We start from the raw sequence: 27,945 nt of genomic DNA on the forward strand, positions 1-27,945 counted from the left end.
GACTGAACAGTGGGTCACTGAAGAAATCAAAAGAGAAATCAAAAAATTTCTGGAAACAAATGAAGATTACAATGCAACCTATGAGATACAGCAAAAGCAGTGTTTAAAGGAAAGTTTATAACAATTGGTGCCTACATCAAGAAATTGGAAAAGCACCAAATAAATGAGCTATCAATGTATCTCAAGGATCTAGAAAAACAACAGCAAATCAAACACAAAACTAGTAGGAGAGCATCAATAATTGAAATTAGAGAAGAAATCAACCAAATTGAAACCAAAAGACAATACAAAAGATCAGCAAAACAGGGAGCTGGTTTTTTGAAAAAATAAACAAAATTGACACACCATTGGCACAACTAACCAAAAAAAAGGAGAGAAAAGATCCAAATCAATACAATTAGAGATGAAAAAGAAAATGTAACAACAGACACCACAGACATAAAAAGTATCATCAGAAATTATTACAAAGAGCTGGGGAACCTAGAAGAAATGGATAGATTCCTTGACATATACAACCCACCTAAATTGAGCCATGAAGACACAAAAAACCTAAACAGACTCATAACCAAGATGGAAATTGAATCAGTAATAAAGACCCTACCAACAAAGAAAACCCAGAACCAGATGGTTTTGCCGCTACATTCCACCAGACATTTAAAGAAGAACTAACTTCAATTTTTCACAAGATATTCAAAACAATTGAAAGGGAGGGAATACTCCCAAATTCTTTCTGTGAAGCCAGTATCACCTTAATTCCTAAACCTGAATGAAGATGCAGCTGAGAAAGAGAACTACAAATCAATTTCCCTGATGAACACTGACACAAAAACCCTCAAGAAAATTCTAGCCAATGGAATCCAATAACACATCCAAAAGATCATTCACCTGGACCAAGAAGGATTAATCCCTGGTATGCAGGGAGGATTCAACATTCACAAATCACTCAATGTGATACATCATTTTATCAAACTCAAGAGCAAAAACAAAACAAAATCTATTACAAAAAATCTAAACAAAAAAAAAAAACCAAAAAATCTATTATCTCAATAGATGCAGAGAAAGAATTTGATAAAACACAATACTTTTTCATGATGAAAACACTAAACAAATTGGGTATAGAAAGAACATTCCTTAGCACAGTCAAGGCAATTTATTACAAACAAATTTATGACAAAAAACAGCCAGTGCCCTAATGAATTAGGAAAATTTGGAAGCATACTCACTGAGATCTGGAACCAGACAAGGATGCCCACTATCACAACTGCTATTTAATATAGCCCTGGAAATTTTAGCCAAAGCCATTAGGCAAGAAAAAGAAATCAAAGGTATCCAATTGGGAAGGAGGAAGTCAATTATCCTTATTTGCAGATGACATGATTCTATATATAGGGGATCCAAAAGAATCCACTAAGAAATTATTGTACTCATAAAAGAGTTTAGTAAAGTCCCAGGATGTCAAGTCAATACGCACAAATCAACAGCTTTTGTTTACAAAGACAATGCCAAGACTGAGAAAGAACTTCTAAAGTTAATCCCATTCACAATAGCTACAAAAAAATCAAATAACTTGGAGAATATTTACCCAAGGATGTCAAAGATCTCTACAATGAGAATTACAAAGCATTAATGAAAGAAACGAAGAATATACCAAAAAAATGGAAAAAATTTCCATGTTCATCAATTGGAAGAATCAATATCACCAAAAATTCATACTTCCAAAAAGCAATTTACAGATTCATTGCAATTCCAATCAAAATATCAAGGACATTCTTCTCAGATATAGAAGAAACTATGTTGAAATTCAAATGGAAACACAGGAGAGCCCAAATAGCTAATCTTATACAACAAAACAAAGCTGGAGGCATCACAATACCAGATTTCAAGGCATACTACAAAACAGTTATAATCCATACAGCCTGATACAGGAAAAAACAGATGGATAGATCAATGGAACAGAATAGAAGCACCAGAAATAAATCTGAGAATCTATATTTGACAAAGGAGTTAATATCAAATCCTGGAGCAAGGACAGTCTCTTCAACAAGTGGTGCTGGGAAAACTGGATTTTCACATGCAGAAATATGAAGCAAGACCCTTCCTAAACACCTTACACAAAAATTCACTCAAATTGGGTTCAAGATCTAAATCTATGACCCAAAATCATCAAGTTATTAGAGAACATTGGGAAAACCATGAAAGATATTGGGATAGGCAAAGAGTTCTTGGAAATGAAACAGAGGCACAAGCAATCAAAGCCAAAATTCACAAATGGGATTACATCAAATTGAGAAGCTTTTGAACCACGAAGTAAACACTCAGGAAAGGGAAGAGGTAACCAACAATAGGAAAAATTATTTGCAAACTCTGCAACTTATAAAGGATTAATAACCAGAATATATAAAGAGGTCAAGAAACTCCACAACAACAAATCAAACAACCCAGTAAAGAACTGGGCAAAGGATTAAACAGACATTTTTCTTTCTTTCTTTTTTTTTTTTTTTTTTTTTTGACAGGTAGATTTATTGACAGTGGGAGAGAGACAGAGAGAAATGTCTTCCTTCCATTGGTTCACTCCCCAGATTACCTCCATGACCGGTGCTGCGCCGATCCGTAGCCAGGAGCCGGGAGCCTCCTCCCAGTCTCCCATGCAGGTGCAGGGACCCAAGCACTTGGGCCATCCTCTGCTTCCCTCCCAGGCCACAGCAGAGAGCTGGACTGGAAGAGGAGCAACCGGACTAGTACCCGGTGCCCAACCGGGACTAGAATCTGGGGTGCCAGCGCTGCAGGCAGAGGATTAGCCAAGTGAGCCACGTCGCCAACCTAAACAGACATTTTTCAAAAGAGAAACTCCAAATGGCCAACAGACACATGAAAAAAATGTTTAGGATCTAGCCATCAGGAAAATTCAAATCAAAACCACAATGAGGTTCCACCTCACCCCTGTTAGAATGGCTTTCATACAGAAATCAAGAAACAACAAATGCTGGTAAGGATGTGGGGAAAAAGGTACCCTAATCCACTTTTGGTGGGAATGTATGCTGGTGAACCAACTATGGAAGACTGTGTGGAGATACCACTGAAATCTGAATACAGACCTACCATATGACCAAGGCATCCCACCCCTGGGAATTTACCCAAGGGAAATGAAATCAGCACATGAAAAAGTTATCTGAATCTCCATATTAATTGCAGCTCAATTCACAATAGCTAAGACGTGCAATCAACCCAAATATCCGTGAACTGAAGACTGGATGAAGAAATTATGGGATACATACACTGTGGAGTACTATACAGTGATAAAAAATGAAATCCAGGGCCCAGCGCTGTGGCATAGCAGGTTAAGCTGCCATCTGCTCTGGCAGCATCCCATATGAGCAACAGTTCAAGACCCAGCTGCTCCACTTCCAATCCATCTCTCTCCTATGGCCTGGGAAAGCAATAGAAGATAGCCCAAGTCCTTGGGCCCCTGCACCCACATGGGAAGACCTGGGGGAAACTCCTGGCTCCTGGCTTAAGATTGGCACAGCTCTGGCCATTGCAGCCAATTGGTGAGTGAACCAGTGGATGGAAAACCTGTCTCTCTTCTATCTGTGTGTAACTCTGACTTTCAAATGAATAAATCTTAAAAAAAAAAAAAAAAGACCTCTCTCTTTCTCTCTGCCTCTTCCTCCCTATAACTCTGCCTTTCAAATAAATAAATAAATAAATCTTAGAAAAAAATGAAATCAGGTTATTTACAACAAAATGGGTGAATCTGGAAAACCTCATACTTAGTGAAATAAGCCAGTCCCAAAGGGACAAATAGTACATGTTTTCCCTGACCTGTGATAACTAATAGAGCACTTAAAAGGCAATATGTATGAGTATAATTGATACTTTGAGAAGCAATGACTTGAACTGCCCTTGTCTTGATAGTTTAGGGGCAATTTTTTTTATACTACTTATTGAAGTCTTTAATTAACATAGAGAGTTAAATGTGTGTACAAAGTCAATTGAAAATAAATTTTGGAAGAAAATAAGACTGTGAATAGGAGAGGGAGGAGGAAGAGTGTTTGGGAATATGGGTGGGAGGGTGGGCACGGCAGGAAGAATCACCATGTTCCTAAAGTTGTAATTATGAAGTGTATGAAGTGTGCAACCATAAAGCTATATAGTTCTGCAAACATTCCTACAGACTTACTTCTAAGGGTACAGTTTAAAAACTTTCCATGGGACTCCAAATCCCCTTAAGCTGAGTGGTAAAAATACCATCTTAAGTGTTAAAGTGATCATATGGATAGGATTAAGGGTCTGGTAATAATCACAGATAGAATTAAAAAGGAGTGAATGCTCCAACTTGGGAAGCAGTCCACACAGCAGACTCATAGGATGACAATCATTTTAAATAGCCCTCTAACTTCAGAATCAGCCTTTAAGTCACTCTGGTCTGGCTGAAAAGCCCACAAGAGAGTTTCAGGCATGGAAAGCCAAGACACTGAGGCAAACAATGTCCTACATAAAGGATCTCAATGGAAATAAGTGGTCATCAAAGAAGAAGATACTTTTCTCTGAAGGGAGGACAGAATTTCTACTTTGCTTATGACCTTGTCTAAATACTGATGGAGTTTATGGATTCAAAAAGCTTCCATAGCCTATGTAGCTCATGTCCAGGGCCTCGGGTGATCACTGATGTCATACAAAAGAGTATTAATTGTTAAATTAACAGCAAGATTCACTGTGCACTAAATTCCCATGTAGGACTTCTGTCCTCAATGAGTTGTATTATAACTATGTCTAAGTACTCCAAAAAGATATATCATTCTTGGATGCTGTGTTAAAGGTAATTAAGTTTCTAAAAAATGTGAAATTAATTTCAAGATGCAATAACTTTGTACAACCTTTGTCTCAAGTGTTGAGGAACAGTTTTTGTTGTTCTTTTTTTTGTTAACGTGCAAGTTGTTGAACTCTTAATATAGAGTTGGTCTTCTGTGTATTAAGTTAATCAAAAAGGATCTTAGTGGAGAATGAGACTAGGAATGGGAGAGGGAGAGGAAGGGGAGCGGGAGAGTGGGTTGCAAGGTGGGTATGGTGGGAAGAATTACTATATTCCTGAAGTTGTTCTTCATGCATTTCATAAGAATTTAAGTATTCCTTAAATAAAAGATTTCTTTGGGGGCAAATAAATTTTTAAAAAAGTCCAAAAAAATGATGCTAGCTAATTTCATCATAAATTTAATCACAAAAATAAAATTATTAGACAAAAACATAATTGAGTTAATAAATCAGGAAATTGACACTTAAATTTACCATTTTTAAGTATCTAGGATGACATAATAACAGCAACACAAAAATCATGGCTAGTAGTCTTGGCATGGAAGGTTTTATTTTGTTTTTTTCTTTTTCATAATTCCAGGGCATTCTTAGATTTAGAAGCACTAATTATAGAGTGGGTTTTAGCTGCTGCTTACATGGCATTTTCTTCACTTGGAAAAATCCTTCAAATAGAGTAATTTCAGTATCTCTCTAAGACATCTTAGTTTATAGGGCATACCCCCAATCAAGAGAAATCCAACAAACAGGATGTGGCCTATAACCTAAGGACACAGTTACCCTTATTCATGTATCTGGGTATTCTGCTCTTTTCAGAAAAATCAGAGTAAAAGCAACATAAGATAGCAGTTTCCCTTATGATAAAATTTATTAATTCTTTGAAGTCTATATTTTCTTTTTTTTTTAAACTTTTATTTAATGAATATAAATTTCCAAAGTATGACTTATGGATTACAATGGCTTCCCCCCCATACCGTCCTTCCCACCCACAACCCTCCCCTTTCCCACTCCCTCTTCCCTTCCATTCACATCAAGATTCATTTTCGATTATCTTAATATACAAAAGATCAGCTTAGTATACATTAAGTATGGATTTCAACAGTTTGCTCCCACACAGAAACATAAAGTGAAAAATAATAGATGATTTTTTTTTAAATGATGATGAAATCAGATCAGACCTATTGTCATGTTTAATCCCAGTGAGAGTCAAGTTGGGAATTGATAATTTCTTTTTTTTTTTTTTTTTTTACAGAGGATCAGTTTAGTATGCATGAAGTAAGGATTTCAACAGTTTGCACTATTGCAGGGATTAATGTAAGTAAAATAACAAAAAAAAATTATGAACATAGTAATTTGTGACTCTATATATGAAAAGTGATTAATTGAATTTAAATTATCATCTAAAATTTAAATTATAATCTAAATGTGGGCATTAATTTATACTAATATCGTTTGGAATGTCTAAGAATCATGCATGATATGTACATTAATTTTATAATGATTTATCACATTTAATTGTATGAGAAATAAATTATTTATATTTGAATTAACTTTTTATTAGACCAGGAGACCAATATCTACATGAGTAGATCAAGAATCAATCCTCAGGGCCTGCATTGTGGCTTAGCGGCTTAAGCTGCTGCCTACAACACTGGCATACCATACGGGCACTGGTTCCAGTCCTGGCTGCTCAACTTCCAAACCAGCACCCTATGCTGTGCCTGGGAAAAGCCATAGAAGATGGCCCAAGTGCTTGGACTCTTGCATGCATCTGGCAGACTCAGATGAAACATGTGGTTCCTAGCTTTGGCCCAGCCCAGCCCTGGCCATTGTGGTCATTTAGGAAGTGGACAAATAAAGGGAAGTTCTCTCTTTCTCTCTCGTTAACGTTTGTCTCTCTTTGTAACTGTGCCTTTCAAATTAATAAAATAAATCATTACAAATAAAAATCCTCACCGACAAAGCACACAAACAAATGAATATAGATTAAGATATCTATCCCGGGGGCTGGCACTGTGGTGAGGTACATTAATCCTCCACCTGCTGGTTCTAGTCCTGGCTGCTCCTCTTCTGATCCAGCTCTGTGCTATGTCCTGGAAAAGCAGTAGAAGACGGCTCAAGTCCTTAGGCCTCTGCACCCACTTGGAGACCTTGAAGAAACTCTTGGCTCCTGGCTTCAGATTGGCTCAGCTCCGGCCATTGTGGCCATTTAGGTAGTGAACCAACAGATGGAATGCCTTTTTCTCTGTCTCTTCCTCTCAATGTCTGTGGCTCTACTTCTCATATAAGTAAATAAATAAAATCTTTAAAAAAGATTATCTATTCTTATAAAATCTTCTGACAAATTCAAAGCTCCAGCTAGTCACCAAATCATTTCTTGAAAACTACAATTGCTGGTTAACAATTCTGGTAATTGAAATGGGCATTATAAAAATGTGCCCCATCTCCCATTTTTACATAAATGACATCTTATATTCAGATAATTTGGAATTACTAATCTTGTCATAAAATTTATTTACAGCTGAAAATGACATCGATATCCTGAGACCTGAGCCTTCTTTTTCACCACCTAGTTCTAACGAATGAAAACTTAAATTTTCATTTGAAATAGGGCAAGAAGAGAGATCCCCTTGAATGAGCATTTGCTATTCCTTGTCAACATATACAAAAATTTCTCTATTGGAGTGGTTAGGTATTTGATAGAATGTTACATACAGTTCAGCAGAAATCTTAAAAGAAATAACTTTTAATTCATAAATTATTATAAAGAAATTAATTCATTTTTACCAAATAATTGTAGCCAATGATACAGTATTCTAAATGAATTACACATATTTAGAACAACTTTTAATTCAATTTTTGTGAGGTTTTAATTATATAAGGGAAAAATCAAAGTCTATACATACAATATGCTTTAGTGTTGCCTCAAGAATGAAAATAGGGTAGGGCATTTGAAGTCTAAGATTTCGTTTTGTATACTGCTACAGGAAATTTCTTTCTGTTGCTAGAAATTATAAAAGAGTTTGGGTAGCTGATAGAGGACCAGGAATTGTCTGGAAGGGCATGGAGGAACATATTTATGGGATACTTGGTAGAGAATAAAGAGAGAGAAAACTATGCCAAAATCCAATCCCATTAATGCAGTAAGAACACTGGGGAAGACTATGTTTTTTTTATCTCAATTATACTATTAATAGAGATCATGCTGGAAATACATACTGATACTGCATTAGCAGTTATGTATCATGGGATTTATTATGATCAAAATTTGTTTCATTTTTTCCTAATTACGCTCTCATGTTTCTACTAAGGCAATATATTATTTAGAAATATAAAAAAGTAGAAAAAGAAACTGGATAAATTCCTAAATGGTTGAACTTTTTCCTTTATTGTTTGTGATATTGCGCAGTTACTTTAAAGCGTTCACAGAGTTTGACACAGTATAAAATATGACTAGATTTCCAGCAGCAGCTCATGTGGCTGTGAATAACACAAGAAGCATAATTGACCTTCAGACGAGAACTGAATGCCAGAAGAAATGTTCATCAAAGAAGAAATCCTATAAAGAGATATCTCCTCGACTAGAGCCGAAGAAAATTTCAACTATCAAAATATTCCAGTCTGTTCTCATTCCAGAGGCAGAACTAAATTATATCTTGGAGTAAAGCAGTGTTCTTGAATTTCTAGTATGTGACTAAATCTTTATTGACTTTGTCATTGCTTTTAAATTAAAGTAGTTAAATAAATATGAGACATTGAGCTTAACTTTTCATGCTATTCTCTCTGTGTCACTATCTACTATATATCCATCTATGGGTAAGTACACACACACATACACACACACTTATACATACAATTGCATACATACAATTGTTTCCTTCATTTAGAGAAGGATAGATAAATAGAGCTAATATATGGTAAATATAGTTTTTAAATTCTTAAAACTTATATATTTAGATGGCATATAGACAGATATAAGAGAGATCTCTTCCCCACTGGTTTTGTCTCCAAATTCCCACAATTTTCATTGTTTGCCCAGTCCAAAACTGGGAGCCCAGAACTTGGTCTGGTTCTTACATGTGAATTGCAGGAATTCACTTGCTTGAACCACCATTTCTGCTTCCCAGAATCTGTTTGATAAGTTGTAAGAAACCAGGACCAGGAATTGAATCCAGAGCCTGTGATGTGGAATGTAGGTCTAAGAAAATCCAGACTAAAAGACTGTTGCTAATGTAGGTTTTTTATTATGCATACATAAAGCCACTATAATTTAATTATTTTATGTGTGTATACATAAGTGATTTTTTTTTTTTATTTTTGACAGGCAGAGTGGATAGTGAGAAAGAGATACAGAGAGAAAGGTCTTCCTTTTGCCGTTGGTTCACCCTCCAATGGCCGCTGCAGCTGGGGCGCTGTGGCCAGCACATCGTGCTGATCCGAAGCCAGGAGCCAGGTGCTTTCCTGGTCTCCCATGCAGGTGCAGGGCCCAAGGACCTGGGCCATCCTCCACTGCACTCTCCGGCCACAGCATAGAGCTGGCCTGGAAGAGGGGCAACCAGGACAGAATCTGGCGCCCTGACTGGGACTAGAACCTGGTGTGCTGGTGCTGCAAGACGGAGGATTAGCCTATTGAGCCATGGCGCCGGCCTAATAAGTGATTTTTTATCACTAGATTCTGCCAATTTAAAACTCTACCATTGCCATGTACACAGGAGACATGGGTTAGTAGCATATAGATGGAACTGGAATTGCATGGTATCAACAACAATCTTAACTAGAAACACATCTACATTGAGAATCCCTGACTTTACTGTACCATGCTAGTTTACACTAAGCTGGTTGACTGCATGAGTGTTCACTGCATTTGTCAATTACAAGAATCAACTCTTAATAGGAGGGATAAAACAGAATACAACAAATTAAAAGAGTCCTAAATGCAGAGACCTGCAGGTTTGAAAGAAGAAACTATTTCTAATCTACAGTCAGGAAAAAAAAGAAGCATCAAATTGAGAAAAACTTTGAGCAACAAAGACCAATTAAACATACTCTTGTAACAAAGATCAAATCATTCATCCTTACAAGATCTGACTCTGTTTCTGTGCATCAGGTCAGAGACTCAATTCATGTATGACTACTGGTAAATTCTCTTTATTGGACAAGTAAACTAAAGGCAAGTTTATTCAGAGAAACCTGATAAATAATAATTAAGAAAAAATAAGAGTTCTAAAGCAAAACTTGTCACAAATCCAACTATGTACAGAAAGAAATGTTATTGAGAGCATTGGCACATGCTGCTGTGTAAATCAAATAGTAAAAAAGTTACTGTGTTTTGAAGAGAATTGAACCACCAATGAAATGATACCTTAGACTGACAAATGCGTTTGACTTTTCAAAACAGGAATATACCAAGACATCACGACTAGAAACAGTAGAATGTAATTATGTAATTGGTCAAGATTCCTGATCTTCTAAGGTCAGTAAGTAGGCTGAGAAAAGAAAGTGACTAAGTTTCCCATAAGGCAATGTTTGCTATGGCCTCTTTTCTTTGAGATTTAGTAGAAAAATGGCCAAGAGAGATTTACTTAGAGACTTCAATCAAGAAGCACAAAGGAAAATAAAATAGACTGAAGATCTTTTTCCAATTTGTCCATCAAAATCTCAGATTTGACACACAAAATCTAATAACTTCTCTCTTTCTGCATGGAGGAATTTGCTGAGATTTTCTAGTTTCCTGAATGTGCGGCATAACTTTTCTATTCATACCAATAAAAAAAAATTCCAGTACCATGGAGATTATGATAAAAAACCTGATATAAACAATATCCTGATTTTGAAAGCAACAACAGTACATATAGGAGAACATTGTACTGGAGTAGATAGGAGTTCATGTCTTCCATGTTGATATGCTGCGTTGTTATCCTCATTTACTTCCAGAAAGTTTTTGATTTCTCTTTTGATTTCTTCTATGACCCAGTGTTCATTCAGGAGTATGTGTTCAATCAGTCTCTATATGTTTGCATATGCTCTAGGGATTCCTGAGTTGCTAATTTCAGCTTCATTCCACTGTGGTCTGAGAAGATGCATGGTTTGATTTTAATTCTGTTGAATTTGCTGAGACTTGCTTTATGGCCTAGTATTTGGTCAATACTAGAGTAGGTTCCATGTACTGCTGAGAAGAATGTAAATTCTTTAAATGTAGGATTGAAAGTTCTGTAGATATCTGTTAGACCCATTTGGTCTATAGTGTTGATTATATCTGCTGTTTCATTATTGATCTTCTTTCCAGTTGATCTATTTCTGAGAGTGAAGTATTGACGTCCCCCAGTACTACTGTATTGAAGTCTAAGTCTCCCTTTAAGTCTCTCAACATATCTTTTAAATAAACCAGTGCCCTGTAATTAGGTGCATATACATTTATAATAGTTACATCTTCCTGTTGAATTAATCCTTTAATCATTATATAGTGCCCCTCTTTGCCTCTCTTAAGTTTTTGTGTTAATGTTTATTTTGTCTGATATTAATATGGCTACTCCTGCTCTTTTTTGGTTTCTGCTGGCATGGAATATCTTTATCCAACATTTCTCTTTCAGTCTACATGTATTTTTGTTGGCAAGATGTGTTTTTTTTTCTAAGCAGCAAATAGACGGGTTTTGTTTTTTAATCCATTCAATCAGTCTGTGCCTTTTAACTAGAGAGTTGGAGCCATTTACGTTCAATGTGACTATTGATAAGTAGTGACTTTGCCCTGCCATTTTCCCAAAGATATTTCAAATATATGCTTGGAACTTCCTGTGATCTTTTGCTGTGAGGTTTTCTTCCTTTACCTTCTTTCATATTGATGGCCGAGTTTCTGTGTTTCTGTGTGTAACACATAAGAATCTTTTTCAGGGCTGGACAAGTGGTGACAAATTCTTTCAATTTCTGTTTGCTATGAATGGTCTTTATTTCACCTTCATTCACAAATGGGAGCTTTGCAGGATATAATATTCTGGGCTGGCAGTTTTTCTCTCTGAGTACCTGGGCTATATCTTGCCATTCCCTCCTAGCCTGTAGGGTTTCTGATGAGAAGTCTGCTGTGAGTCTAAATGGAGATCCTCTGAGAGTAATCTGACGTTTCTCTCTTGCACATTTTAGAATCTTTTCTTTATGTTTCACTGTGGTGAGTTTTATTACAACATGTCGTGGTGAGGATCTCTTTTGGTCATGTTCATTAGGAATTCTATGAGCTTCTTGTACTTGGATGTCTCTGTCCTTCTCCAAACCTGTGAAGTTTTCTGCTAGTATCTAACTAAAAAGGCCTTCTAATCCTTTCTCTTTCTCCATGCCTTCAGGAAATCTTAGAACCTGAATGTTGGGTTTTTTAATAGTGTCCTGTAGATTCCCGACAATATTTTTTAGATTTCTAATTTCCTCTACTTTCCTTTGGTTTGACTTTATACTTTCCTGTTCTCTGTCTTCTAATTCCAATATTCTCTCTTCTACTTCACTAATTCTGTTTTTAAGGCTCTCTAATGTGTTTTGTCAGTTGATCTATAGAATTTTTCATTTCATTTTGATTTCTCTTCACTATCACAATTTTATATTCTGCTAGTTTCTTCATTTCATTTTGATTCCTCCTTAAGATTTCATTTTCATGAGAGAGATTTTCTATCCTGTCTAGTAAGGATTTCTCTAATTCAAGAATTTGTTTTTGAGAATTTCTAAATGTTCTTATCATAAATTTTTTGAAATCTGTTTCTTGCATTTCTTCTATCTCATCATCTTCATAATCTTGAATTGGGGTGTCTTGTATCATTTGTGGGCATTGTAGTGTCTTCCTTGTTCTTGTTTCCTCGGTTTCTGCGTTTGTTGCCTGGCATTGTGGAGATATTCTTTGGTTTCTTCTTTTTTTTTTTTTTTTCCTCACCGTGGTCATTTTACTTGTTATACTATTACTCTAGGTTAAGTGGACAGTCTGCTTTTGATAGATCCTTAGAGACTTGTGATGGGTGTGGCCAGAGAGCTCTGTCAGTTCTTCAGCGTTAAGGGTGTGCCAAAAGTGACACACCCAGGTTAGGCCTGGTAAATCTCTCTCTCTCTGTCTCTCTCTCTCTCTCTCATTCAGAAGGGAAGTAATTCTGCACAGTTGAGTGGAATTGAAGGCAGTCAGTGTCTGAGCTCTGGCCCTTGTGGGTATAATATTCGTCTGCTCTGTCCCAAGGACCAAACAAAGATCTGTGCAGTCCTCACTGTAAGCTCAAATTTCCCTGCAGTCTCCCACTAGGTTGCCAAGGTTACCGAGTTTGTGGCGTATTCAGGTCTCAGGCACTCCATGAGTTCTCTCACACACCCTCAGTTGTTTTTTTTTTTTTTTTTTTTTTTTTTTCCACAGTCTCAGTTCATTAGCTCCACACCTTCACTAGGTCCTAACCTCCTGTTATTTCTCCCCACCAGAGTCAGGTTTTTCTGCTTGGCTGAGGGCAGACGCAGCCCTGAGTTGGTGTAGCTTTTACATATGTCCAAAATGGCACCTGCTCTTTGTCTTGCTCGCCTTTGTAAGGTGAGTGGAGAGAGAGAATCATGTCTTTACTGGTTCCTTTTTTTAAAAAAAATCTTTCTTTTTTTAACTTTTATTTAGTAAATATAAATTTCCAAAGTACAGTTTATGGATTACAATGGCTTCCCCCCCCCCCATAACTTCCCTCCCACTCGATCCAACATGGGACGTGGGATACACAGCAGACTCACAGAATGGCAGATGTTATAAACAGCATTCTGGCCTCAGAATCAGTCCTTAAGGCATTTGGATCTGGCTGAAGAGCCCATGAGAGTATTTTAGGCATGAAAAGCAAAGACGCTCTGGAAAAAAAAAAAAAAAACAAAAAACAAAAAAAAAACCCTACCTAAATGAAAGATCTCTGTGAGTGAAATCCCAGTAGAAAGAGCAGGTCATCAAAGAAGGAGGTACCTTTCTCTGAAGGGAGGAGAGAACTTCCACTTTGAATATGACCTTGTCAAAATAAGGTCAGAGTTGGCAAACTCAAAAGGCTTCCATAGCCTTGGCAACTCATGACTAGAGCCTAGGGAGATTACTGACACCATAAACAAGAGTGTCAATTTGTTAAGTCAACAACAGGAGTCACTGTGCACTTACTCCTCATGTAGAATCTCTGTCCTTAATGTGTTGTCCAATGTTAAGTAATGCTATAACTAGTACTGAAACAGTATTTTACACTTTATGTTCTGTGTGGGTGCAAACTGATGAAATCTTTACTTAATATATACTAAATTGATCTTCTGTATACAAAGCTAATTGAAAATGAATCTTGATGTGAATGGAATGGGAGAGGGAGTGCGAGATGGTACAGTTGCGAGTGGGAGGGAAGTTATGGGGGGGGGAAGCCATTGTAATCCATAAACTGTACTTTGGAAATTTATATTTACTAAATAAAAGTTAAAAAAAGAAAGTTTATAAAAAAAAAGGAACCGGTATTTTTTAGTTATTTTTCTCTCCTCTAGTTAGCCTGGTGAACTTTCCCCCATGGGGCTTTAAGCCTCGTTCTCTCTAGACTCTTCCAGCTGCTTCCCCACCAATATCTTTGGCTACTGAGGTTCGCCTCACCTCCCTTTCCAGCACTTGTGCATAGACTTGGCGGCTGGGGTCCCGAGCCATGGGTGTCTGTGCCCTCCACGTAGGTCCACCATGTCCCACTAGTTCCTGAAGAGTTTCCTCTGCTGTTTTTCCCCTAGCTCTTCCCTGAAACTACAGTATCTCCACTTTTATTAAACTATCGTTCCTCGGACTATCAATGTGCTCTCTCCCTATTCTGCCATCTTGGAGGACTCTTCCAAATTTTCTAGATTATTTAAAATTTAGGTCATTGATTTGCATTGGTCCATCTAATAAGGCTAAAAGAGCTATTTTCTTTTTTTTTTCTTTTTTTTTTAACTTTTATTTAATGAATATAAATTTCCAAAGTACGACTTATGGATTACAATGGCTTCCCCCCATTCATACATTTTTAATAGAATGGAAGTTAGAATTTCTCCTTCACAGTATTGTCATGGATAATAGTGGAGAACAAGTTAAACAACTGAAAGATAACTAACTGGATTTGTAATTTTATTTCAGTTTGGGGAAACACTGGCTCAGGTTTCTCAGAAGAAAATAAACTTGCTGCTATTAGCTTGCTTTTTAGGATAGTAGGGAGTAAAAAATCATAAATTCCATGTAGATTTAATCTAAGATTGTATGAATAAAACAACTCTTTCCCAGTTGGCTTCAAGTTTATTGCTAGAAAATGAATATATGAAATAACATGAAACTACTGAATTTGAATTCAGTTGATTTCTTTTCTCCTTACTCTCCTGTGTGGTAAATGTAACCATCTAGGAAACACTTTAAAACCAAATAGGAATTCTTAATTTTATTTGTCAGAAAGCTTCAAATTTAGTGATATCTGAGCTCTGTTCCAACTGAGGTTTAGTTATCTTGATATTGTAATATAATTGCAGATCTGTTGTGCACCTGTGAATCAGTCCAATTTTATGAAGATTTTTCAAAAATTTTATGGAAAGTGGAATTAAAAGATGTTTATTTTGCTGCAAACATGTTGAATTTCATGCACAATGAGTTCTTAAATAAGTTCACAGAACTGTATATTCTGAAAAATCTACGCATGAATTTGAAAAATTTTTACACACAAAAAAGCTGACTTATTTTTTAATTCCATTTTTTATGAGCTTTTTGAAGGACCCTTGTACTCTTGTAGTAAATAATCACTGAATGGGGGGTTATTGTCACACCTTTCTTCAATGGACACATTATTAGCTACAACAGACACATTGTCAGCTTTAACACATCATAACTACTGTGCAATATATTTTTCCCTCATTAAAGAGACGGGGAGGGGGTCAGAGAGATTGGTGTTCCATCCAAATGACTGAAACATCTCTGGTTGGGCCAAGATGAAGCCAGGAATCAGGAAATTCTTCTGGGTCTCCCACATGGATACATCCCACACATGTGGGCCATACTCTGCTGCTTTCCCAGGAACATTAGTAAGGAGCTGGATCAGAAATGGAGCAGCCGGGTATTGAACTGGCACCTATATGGCATTCCTATGCCGCTATGCTCCCCCTAAAATCCCTTTCTTTAAATAATGCCTATAATGAACCATGAAGCTATATTATCAGCTGTGTTGCTGTTGAAACACTAGTGGGGTTATGGGGGAGAATAGACAAAGGACTTGTTAAGAATACAGAAACTTTTTTTTTTCTTTTTATCATTTCTGAGGCTGAAGAGAATGGTAGTCAATTTAGGATTATTTCTCATCTTGCAGCTTGTGTGGATTTACAGACTTTGGAGAGTATTTAGAACATAGCTTGTAATTTAGAACATTATTTAACTAAAAGCTAGACAAATAAGGACAAGAAATGTGAAGCAAGTTTATCATTATCATGCTGTTTGTCATAACAGATTCATAAACAAAAATTGTGCTTCCGGAATCCAAAACCAGAAATCTTTGTGATACATCATCTCATTATCATTGATAGGCATTACATTTTGTTCTTCCTCCCAAAAAACTTTGTTTGTTTATTTGTATACATATCTCTCAATTTTTCTTTTTCTTTAATTAATTTTTTAAATTAACTTCAGAAAAAACACTATGTCAAGGATATATATGTATGTGTGTATTAGAATTTTCTAATTTATCAAAATTGCTAGAGTATAAAAATGTTTATGTACAAGCTTTATTGCATATGTATATAATATGTGTAATATGTATGTAAATTTGAATATATACATGTAGAGGTAGTACATTGAAATACATATGTAAATGGATAGATTTATCTTAATCATATTTTCATGATTAGTAATGTCTCTTATTTATATAGCTTTATGTATTTAATCATTCAATATATGCCTAATATGTTCTTCATTGGATAAGAATGATTTGATGGAAAATATGTAATTATCAATACTAGTATGTATCCCACCTATAATTCAGAATAAAATGGTGTTTCTTATAAATCTTTGAACATTTAGGCATGACAATTTATCAGAAGCACACATACACACACACACACACATATATATATATATATATTCCAGTCATTACTAAGTAGATACAGTGTAACAATTACTAAAATATTAAGCTATTTGAAGTGAGATGCATAGTGGGAAATATATACTGGTAAACAGATGTGAAATGTCATATTTTAATAGTATCCTTCTTCTTCTTCTTACAGACATCTTGACAACTTATGGAGAGTATAACCACTTGAATTCTTTGATCAAAAGGATCACTTCTATTTCAGAACAACTGCCTGGGGAGAAATAAAAGTATAACATGGTGGTGTGACATTTTTCTTTAAAACAGATACTTTAAAAAGATACACATGATTCATAGGCTCTTAATCTCCTCTCCCAAAATGAAGCAGCAGTGCTGAGATAATTTGGGAATACTTGAGCAAGAGAAGGACTGGAAAGAGGGAAAACTCTAGATAGGGCAGTGTGCTAACTGAGCCACCATGCGCAGCAGGGATGCAACCAGGCAGCTCACAGGGATAATTATCACCTCCCGGAGAGCAGCATTGTCAGAAGTGATGTTCATCATTAGATAAAGGGGGGGGAGGGGTGTGCTCACATGAGTCCTCTTCCAAGCTGCAAAGTTCCTTTGTTTTCAGAAGGAGTAGTTATGAATTAAGGCCCACTGCTGTTCAAATAATTAGGATTTGTGGTGTTTAAGAATTACCTCCATTACAGAAGTAAAATGGTATTAATAGTGTGGCTGCAAGCTGTGAAATATAGAAACATTACTTCCTAAGACAGCTGTTCAACTGCTGTTAGATTAGGCAAACTTCCTAGAAAATAATTTTTTTTTCTTCAACAATTCCTGGCTAGAAAACAACAATAACAGAGAGATAATAGCTCCATAGAAATGAGATTTCTTTTGTGCTACTGAAACAATTATTACATTATCTACGTAACTAAGGAATCAAGGAATCAAACAATGGGAACCAAGCGATCAACCCACAAAGTTGTATTGCAAGATGTTAGAGATGGTTAAGCAATTCACAGGTTACTTTCACATGGGAAAGGAATGCATTTGATTTTGAAGAAACAACAAGTTTTAACATGATTCTAAAAGAAATAAATAGTATCTGGATAACTGAAAAAAAAGTTTTGTTTATTCAGTCATTAAAAGTATTAATTGGAATTTCTATAAAAAGCTTTTAGCTTACTAAATAAATGTGAAGTTATTTGCTTCCCTTAAATCGATTTGGTCAGTTGCCTCTGATAATAAATTGAGGCACTATCAGGGGAACAATAACTAGAGAATCTAATTTTTAAACTCATTGTGAAACCACTTAGTTTTTTCCTACTTCCCATACATAATTGGTATATAATTTCTTAGAAATCTTTCAATAACTATAATATTTTGTTAAGGAAAGCAGAATATTAGCTCTGTTATATAGTTAAAAGATAAAGTATAATATGTTAAATTTCAAATTACATATAAAAGTTAATATGAAATTGAATGTTGGCAAGACTTCACTACAAAATACCACTGAACTTTCTGGGTTTTATAATGTATTATTATGAGTTATCCAAAACCTAAATCTCTGTTAATTCCCTGGAATAAGCTTCCTGAAAATGGACCTGAAAAATATAAAAGAATAGTGGAAGAGCTCATGAGAGGCTGGAAGTTGCAAGAGTGCTGAAGTGCAATTTTAACAGGAAAGAAAACGAGAACTCAAGTAAGAGAAATGGGAAGAAAAGGCACAGCTAAACCTCAAAATCTTCAGCCAAAGTTTATAAAACAATAGTCTGGAGATATGCTGTGCTTTGGATGGGACATGGAGACCTGGTCAGCACAGGTTTATTTTACTTTTAAATTTTCTATTTATTTTCATGTTGTTATTTTGCTAATGGTGTAGGAGGGGAAGTGCATAGAGGGCTCTCCCATCTGTTGCTTCAATGCCCTGGTTCTGAGCCAGTTTTGCGAGGGGCCCAAAACTCCATTTGGGTCTCCCAAGGGAGTGGCAGGGACCCAAGTGCTTGAGACAGCGTGGGTTCCTTTCAGAGTGCACATCTGCAGGAAACTGGATCAAAAGTGGAGCTGGACCTAAACCAAGGTACTCTAACACGAGATGTGGGATGCAGCTACCCCACGGGGAAGCTTAAGTGGCATGCTAAACACCCTTCAGATTTTAGGGTAGTTGGTTGTTAAGATATTGCACTTGAATAGAATCATCAAGGATGGAAACCACTTTCTGTATTTTTGCAGGAAATAATTCAGCAAATTCTGAGCTTAATGGGTAAAGACATGCATGGGCTGCTTTCTCATTGATGCCAAATTCATTTTATGGTTTCTTAGACTACTTTAAGACTCACTTTCTTCATCTGAAAATGAAGAATTTGGAATACACGGCTAAGAAACTGGTATGCTTGCAGGTAAATACTTTCATTTCTATTACCGTAAGAAAGTGATTTCTGTCACACAATGTAATAATATTGTCTCCTGAAGCCTGATCTAATTTATTCATATTCCCAATACCATATCTATAAATATAGTTTATAACTTTCTTAAATAAATTAATCTACAAGTATAAAAACATTTTCAGAAACAGTCACCTTCAGAGCATGCCACCAATGAAATAACAGGCAAAATTGGATATCTGCAATGTTATTTGTAAAGAAATGAATATTTATGAACTGAGGACACTTCCCAGCGTCTTTAAGAAGACAGGGTACATCCTCAACAAAACGTCACTGGAAGGTAATATGGCAAATCAATTCTAAAGTGCATTTTCGTATTTCAATATGCCCAGAATATTCTTTTAGTATTACTAAGATTTTGTTTTACATAAAATTCAAAAAATAATAAAGCCTCCAAATTTGCACTTGCCATTATTTTTTCTCTTTCATTTCTAAGTCATGTTGTCTGTGACAGATTTCCTTATTTTATTTTCTACCAAGCACACTCTTTTTTGGGCTATGACTACTTAATTTCTAATTTCCATAGTTTTCGTGATATTACTCAGACCTCTTCTCTTTCCATGCTGTATTCTTCTATCTCTCGTAACAATTTGTGTTCATTTATCTATTTACTATTTTCCTTTTTCAAAAATCCCAATATCTAAGACATTCTTAGTTTCAAGATATAAATAATAAAGCCAAAAGTGGTATCTTTGTGAATGAATATATTGACATTCTCGTATTCAGATTTTTATAAATTTAATTTATGAATTCTGTTCCCAGAGCCATATTTGGATAAATAAATGGCAAATCAAATATTTGTCTGCAGAGACCAGCTATCAATAATATAACCTAACCCATCTGCCTGCTTCTCCTCATTGTAAATATATGAATGCTAATGTTTTTATTAATAACTCATATATCTTTTTAAGTTTTAGTATCAATTTACATGAGCATTATCAAGTGTTTCAATTTGACTGTGACTAGTTGAATTGGTTTGGTTGTTAATAATAGTATCTGTGCTAATTCATCTTGAATCTAATATGACTTTTTAGCCAAGTACCTTTCAAGTTGCTAAAGATTATGATGATTTTTCACTGAAAGATACTAGGTTATAAATAGGACATCTAACAGCATGATTCAGATGTAAATTTGTTTTTTAAAAGATTTTATTTATTTTATTTATTCGAGAGGCAGAGTTACAGACATAGAGGGAGAGATAGAGAGAAAGGTCTTCTATCTGCTGGTTCATTCCCCAAATGGCTAGAGTTGAACCACTCCAAAGCCAGGAGCCAGAAATTTCTTCAGGGTATTCCACATGAGTGAGGAGGCCCAAAGACTTGGGCTGTCTTTCGCTGTTTCCCAGGCACATCAGTAGGGAGTTGGATCAGAAGTGGAGCAGCCAGGACTCAAACTGGTGCCCTATGGGATGCTGGTGCCACAGGTGGTGATTTTAGTTGCTATGCCACAGTGTCAGCCCTTTTGCTTTAATGTTTGACACCAGTCCCTCAGCTTTAATTTTTAATTCATGAATGTGTGCATTAAAATTATTTTTGTGCTAAACTTATTATAGAAAATACTGAGGTAGGTTTTACTTTTATTTTTTCAACATATGTCCAGAAACACTAGCTTAATTGAGATTGCATACTACCAATTTACATTATAGATATCAATTTTGATGCCCATGTCAGGTTATTGCAAGTGTGAATTAGGCTTCGATTTTTTCGAATTTCTCATGTTTTATCATAGCGCTTAGATATATCCATCACCAGTACTTTCGACATCATGCACAATATTTTATTATATATGGTAAATACTATCTTTTCAATTATGATTTTCTGAGGTATTAGTAGAAATTAGTCTCTGCTTCTGGACTTTGGAGATCTTAGAAGATTATTCAATTCCACAAAGCTACAAATATCAGTTGCAGTTAGGAAACCAATTTGTCTCAACCATACACATTATTAAGATTCCCTGGATAGCCGGCACCACGGCTCAATAGGCTAATCCTCCGCCTTGCGGCGCCGGCACACCAGGTTCTAGTCCCGGTCAGGGTGCCGGATTCTGTCCTGGTTACCCCTCCTCCAGGCCAGCTCTCTGCTGTGGCCTGGGAGTGGAGTGGAGGATGGCCCAAGTGTTGGGCCCTGCACCCTATGGGAGACCAGGAGAAGCACCTGGCTCCCGGCTTCAGATCAGCGCAATGTGCTGGCCGCAGCGCCAGCCATGGTGGCCATTGGAGGGTGAACCAACGGCAAAAGGAAGACCTTTCTCTCTGTCTCTCTCTCTCTCACTGTCAACTCTGCCTGTCAAAAAAAAAAAAATTCCCTGGAGATACCTAAGTTGATTCCAATATGTATAACTAAGAAATTCCATAGACACTGCAATAGAAGTTATCCTATGTGTAGCTGGATGGCTGTATGAAATCTGTTAAGGTTAAGGAAAATGACTCATGATATTACAAAAATACAAAGAAAAGAAAGAATAATAGTTAATCAAACAGTTTCTTCTCCTGACATTTTTATTGCAAACATCCCTATACATATTATATCAATATTTTATCTAAATTGACAGTATGTAATGACACAATGCTTTTGTTTTCATTTGAAATTTTTGGGATTATATTTTTATTTAAAAATGGAAAACCATCATCCTTTATTTTTCTTCCTGTTTTATCTTTAAGAAGCATCTATAAATCATATTGAGTTTTTTCATTTGTAACCTTATATTCTAACCATTTTGCTTCTTACTGTTGATTTTATTCTTAGCTGTGCATGTAATAGCAAACCTACTTTATGAAGATATAAATGTTTAATGAAGATTCAAAATCACAGCTTCAGTTTTTAGTCTTTTAAAGACTTCTAATTTTCTATTACTATTTAAAATGTCATTTTAACATTGATTTGTATTTCATGGTATACCTACAGTGGTGATATTTAGAATTATAAAGTCACAGAAAATGTAATAGATAAGGAATTAAATGAGTGTGAAAGATCAACACAAATATTGACAAAACAAAATAAGATTAACTTTTTGGGGGGGGGATTTTTTTTTAACTTTTATTTAATGAATATAAATTTCCAAAGTACAGAATATGGATTACAATGGCTTCCCCCCCATAACGTCCCTCCCACCTGCAACCCTCCCCTTTCCCACTCCCTCTCCCCTTCCATTCATATCAAGATCCATTTTCGATTCTCTTTATATACAGAAGATCAGGTTAGCATACATTAAGTAAAGATTTCAACAGTTTGCTCCCACACAGAACATAAGTGAAAAATACTGTTTGAGTATTAGTTATAGCATTAAATCTCAATGTGCAGCACACTAAGGACAGAGATCCTACATGAGGAGTAAGTGCACAGTGACTCCTGTTGTTGACTTAACAAATTGACACTCCTGTTTATGGCATCAGTAATCACCCTAGGCTCTTGTCATGAGCTGCCAAAGCTATGGAAGCCCCCTGAGTTCACTGACTCTGATCATATTTAGACAAGGCCATGGTCAAAGTGGAAGTTCTCTCCTCCCTTCAGAGAAAAGTACCTCCTTCTTTGATGACCCATTCTTTCCACTGGGATCTCACTCGCAGAGATCTTTCATTTAGGTGTTTTTTGTTTTGTTTTGTTTTGTTTTCCCAGAGTGTCTTGGCTTTCCATGCCTGAAATACTAACTTAAAAATTTTTACTCATTGAGAAATTTTTGGCATTTTACTAAGAATTCTTCAAAATTGTAACTCAAAGATCTATGAATGATCTCATTAGTGTTTTAGCTCCTAATTTAAATCCTCTATGGAAATATAGCACCATGAGAAAATCTATTTTCATTTTAAACTATTCCTAATATTTAATTCCAGAAATAATGTAATTTCTTTATAATTCTTCTTACACTCAAGAATGGTATCCTAATAAAACGACCCTGAGGAATTTTTTTATGTAACTGGGAAAAATATCAGTGGCTAACTAAATATGTTACACTAGTTTTCTTTGTTTTTTTTATTTATTTGACATGTAGAGTATAGACAGTGAGAGAGAGAGACAGAGATAAAGGTCTTCCTTCCGTTAGTTCATTCCCCCAAATGGCGGCTACGATCGGAACTGTGCCGATTTGAAGCCAGGTGCCAGGTGCTTCCTCCCAGTCTCCCATACAGGTGCAAGGACTCAAGCACTTGGGCCATCGTATACTGCCTTCCCCGGGGCCACAGCAGAGAGCTGGATTGGAAGAAGAGCAACCGGGACTAGAATCCGGCGCCCTTGTGGGATGCCGGTGCCACAGGTTGAGGATTAACCAAGTGAGCCACGGTGCCGGCTCCACACTATTTTTCTAAGGTAGTATTTAAATTAATTTTCTCAAGTTTCATAATTAATATTGTAATACAAATCACAAAGAACTCAATGTTGCTTCCATTTCCCTAAATTTCTGTGTGTGTTTTAAAAATTTTACTTCCAAATTTACTTTGGAAACTGGCCAGGTACTTTCTTTTTCTTTTTCTCTATTTATTTGTAAAGCAGAATTAGAGAGATCTCTAGAGAGAGAGAGATCCTCTGATTCACCCTCAAAATGTCCACAATAGCCACGCTAGCCCAGGCTAGAATGAAGAGCCTAGAATCCCATTCAGATCTCCCACATGGACGGTAGGGGCACAACCACTGGGGTCATCTTCCACTGCTTTCCTAGGTGCATGAGCAGGGAGTTGGATCAGAAATGGAGTCAGGACAAGAACTGGCACCCATATAGGATGCCTGCATGGCAGGCAGTGGCATAACCTGCTGTACCATAATATTGGCTACATGATCAGGCATTTTCTGAGTTTATACTCTTCATTATATTACAAATACCAGTTATATATTTTTGTTTTTTGATCTCAGGTCTAGAGCTGGGGATTCATTTAACCAAATGGACTAATTTCACCAAATTTTTGTAAACTAGCTCACTAATCACTTTTTTCATTCTGTGATAACAATTTCTTTTCTGTTAACAACCTACCACTTTGCCAATGTCCCATATTTAAGGCCATACATTTAGATGACAGCAGCACATCAATTATAGGCACATAATTCTGCAGCAGTGAAGTTAATGTATATTATACTACTTTGACATCAAGCTCCAAACCTTTATAGCTATTACAATTGTGTACTTTCATCATTTTACATGACCTCTGCACATCCTAAGCTGTGGCTGGTAAAGGTATTACTGGAAGCAAGTCTTTCTTAGTTAGCCTAAACAAGGGGAAAAAGGTATAGCATCACATATTGCTTCAAAAGACAAGTAAGGACAACTCAATTATGTGCCTAATGAAGAGGAGGATCAGGGAATGTAAGTCAAAGTCAAAGAAAAGAATTAAAGTGGTTAAAGAGGTATTTTAAAAAGCAGTAGTACGTGAAGACATCTTAAGTTAAGAAATGGAAATTCAGTGTGGTAACAGAGCAAAAAGAAGAGATCAAACTTAAAATCATATTAAGGATTTATATCTTTGTCTTAGAGGAAAAGAAAAATTTTGAAGGATTAAAGTAGTGTCAAAAGTTTAAAATAACCAGAGATAAACTTAAGCAAGGAAGCAAAAGACTTATGCCTTAAAGAATATAAAATATAGAAGAAAGAAATTAAAGAAGACAGAAATAGATGGGAAGACATCCTGTGTTCATAAAGAAAGATTTAATATGGGTAAAATGTCAACATCACCTAAGTGATCTACAAATTCAGTGCAATTGCGATTAGACTTCCACATTTTTTGATACTACAGAAAAATCCATTCTAAAATTTACAAGGAATCACAAATGATATTGAATAGCCAAAAATAACCTTTGAAAAGATAAGACATGGAGTTTTCATGCCTTCTGATTTCAACACTTTTCTACAGTAGTAATCAAAACAGTATGTACTGACATTAAGATGTACACATAGACCAACAGAGTGAAATAGAAATCCCCGAAGTAAGCCATTGAGTAATTGGTCAAACAATTTTTCCAAGTATCTTTAGACCATTTAATGGAAACGGTATAACATTTCAACAAATGATCTTGGGAAAATTGGATTCCTACTAAGAAAAAACACATGGAGTTAAGTAGAGGTCTAATGCCATACACAAATGAATCAACAACCTAAACATAATAGATCTAAACTTATAAAACAAAACCAAAAGAAAGTTTTGTGAGGCTGAATAATGGCAATGACCTATAAGAATCCAAAGATACAGTCAACAGAAGAAATAACAGATAACCTGGACTTCCTTCAAATTATAAATTTTGCACATCAGAGAACACTATCACCAGAGTGAAAAAGCAGCTGAGTGGGAAAAAAATTTACGAATAAGACATCAGATTAAAAAAAATCAGAATATATAAGATATTCTGAAGTTCAACAATAGAAGAAAAATAATCTGATTGAAAATTTAGGCCAAACATATGAATAGACATTTTTCCAAAAAAGATATGGAAATGTCCAGTAGTCACCAAAAGAGACTTAGCAGTGCTAGTCACTAGAAAAAAACAAAATCACAATGAGATAACATTTTACCCTTACTCGAGTAGCTATTATCAAAAATACAAGAAATGCTAAGTGCTGAAAAAGGTGTAGAGAAATTTTGCTATTTGTGTGTTGCTGATGGAGTACAAAATGGTGCAAACACTGCTGAAAACCATAGCTATTCCTCTATACCTAAACTTTGAATTGGCCTATGATCCAGCAGTTCCACTTTTGGATATTATACCCAAGATCTGAATATAGAGACCCAGACAGGTCTTTGTACACTTATGTTCATAGCAGCATACTCACAACAGCCAAGATGTGGAAGCCACCCAAGTACCCATCAAGAGCTTAATCTATTAAATAAATAAAAAATATGTGGTATATACAACCAATAAAATATTATTCCTCCCTAAAGCAAAAGGAAATTCTGACACATGTTACAATACAGGCAATCATTTTAAAAAGTGTGGTAATTGAAATAAACTTGTTAAAATAATAGATATTGGCCGGCGCCACAGCTCACTAGGCTGATCCTCCGCCTGTGGCACCAACACACTGGGTTCTAGTCCTGGTTGGGGCACCGGATTCTGTCCCAGTTGCTCCCCTTCCAGTCCAGCTCTCTGCTGTGGCCTGGGAGTGCAGTGGAGGATGGCCCAGGCCCTTGGGCCCTGCACCCACGTGGGAGACCAGGAGAAAGCACCTGGTTCCTGGCTTCTGATAGGTGCAGTACACCGGCCACAACATGCCAGCCGTAGCAGCCAATTGGAGGGTGAACCAACAGAAAAAGGAAGACCTTTCTCTCTGTCACTCTCTCTCTCACTGTATAATTCTGCCTGTCAAACAAAAAAAGTGAAAAAATAGCATATTAATACTCCACTTACACAAGTTAACTAGAGGAGTTGTAAATGCATTGAGACAGAAAGAAAAATGGTAGTGGCCAGGAGATTTGCAGGGAAGAGACATAGGGAGTTAGTATTAAGTGGGAGAAGACTTTCAGTTGGGAAACATAAAAATATTTGGGGATGCACAGTGATGAAAATGACATGATAAAATGAGTGCATCTAATGCCACTGAACTATACATTTAAACACAGTGAAACATAAACATAAATGGTAAAATCCACAGCATGGATAAATACACATGATAATCTTCTCAAAACAGGTGACAAAACTTATTTTGTTTTGTTTTGTTTTTACTTCTAAGTAATTATTCATAACTCAAGTTACTTAAAGATTTTCCTGAAAAAATCTCCAAATTGCTTTCCTCATACATTTTTCTCTTTTAAAATATCATATGTACAGGGTATAAAACCTCCATCGAGCAAAGGAGGATTCCATGATGTATTTATATTAGTACTCGCTTTTCTGGTTTTTATATGAAGATTTCATCTTACCTTATATTATTCTACACTTTGGTTTCAGTGTACCTCTATTTTTAATACATGATGAATGAGATAAATACATTTTATACATTTATGGTATGAGACAAATCTGTTTTAATTGAAATTAATTCTTAGATATCACTGCAAACATTACATACAATTTAGCAATTAACATTTCTGTATGCATGCCAGTATGCAAGAGTGGAACTATGAACCCCAAAAGTAACATCTTTAATGCACAACCGTCATGTATTATAGTGGACATGTTAGGTTAAGTAACTGAGTATCTGTCCCAGTATCTTTCCACTTTGCCTTCTTTTTATCCAAATCTTAGAAAAGGTTGAGACTACATTTCTTGGACTCAATTGTACATAAAGTTTCCAATAAGATTATTTTATTAAACTTTCAATTTTATAATTGATTTGGCCTTTCTATGTTTGGTTGGATAATTTTCACATATTTGTGTTTCCATAAAAGAAATATAATGTTCATTTATTATAAAATCTCTTTGGAATTATTAAAACAATTGAACTTAACAGTTTTCATTTAAAATGTCAACAGTGTTCCAAAGAATGGGAATTTCTATTTTCATCATATTATGTTCAGATATTAAGATGTACATTTAGAATTCAACATTGAATATTTTAAATGGTATTTATGAATAGATTTTGTAGTGATGTATATCAAAGAATTAGGTCTGATTATTTCATTATTTATTTATTCCTAATTCAACAGCTATTAAATCTACAGAACTGTCATCATGTCTATTTTCTTACCATAAACCATGCACAAATCTTCCCATACTGCTTGTATTATTTATGGTTATCAC

This window comes from Oryctolagus cuniculus, chromosome 2 (assembly GCF_964237555.1).
Source record: "Oryctolagus cuniculus chromosome 2, mOryCun1.1, whole genome shotgun sequence".
Classification (NCBI taxonomy): Eukaryota; Metazoa; Chordata; class Mammalia; order Lagomorpha; family Leporidae; genus Oryctolagus; species Oryctolagus cuniculus.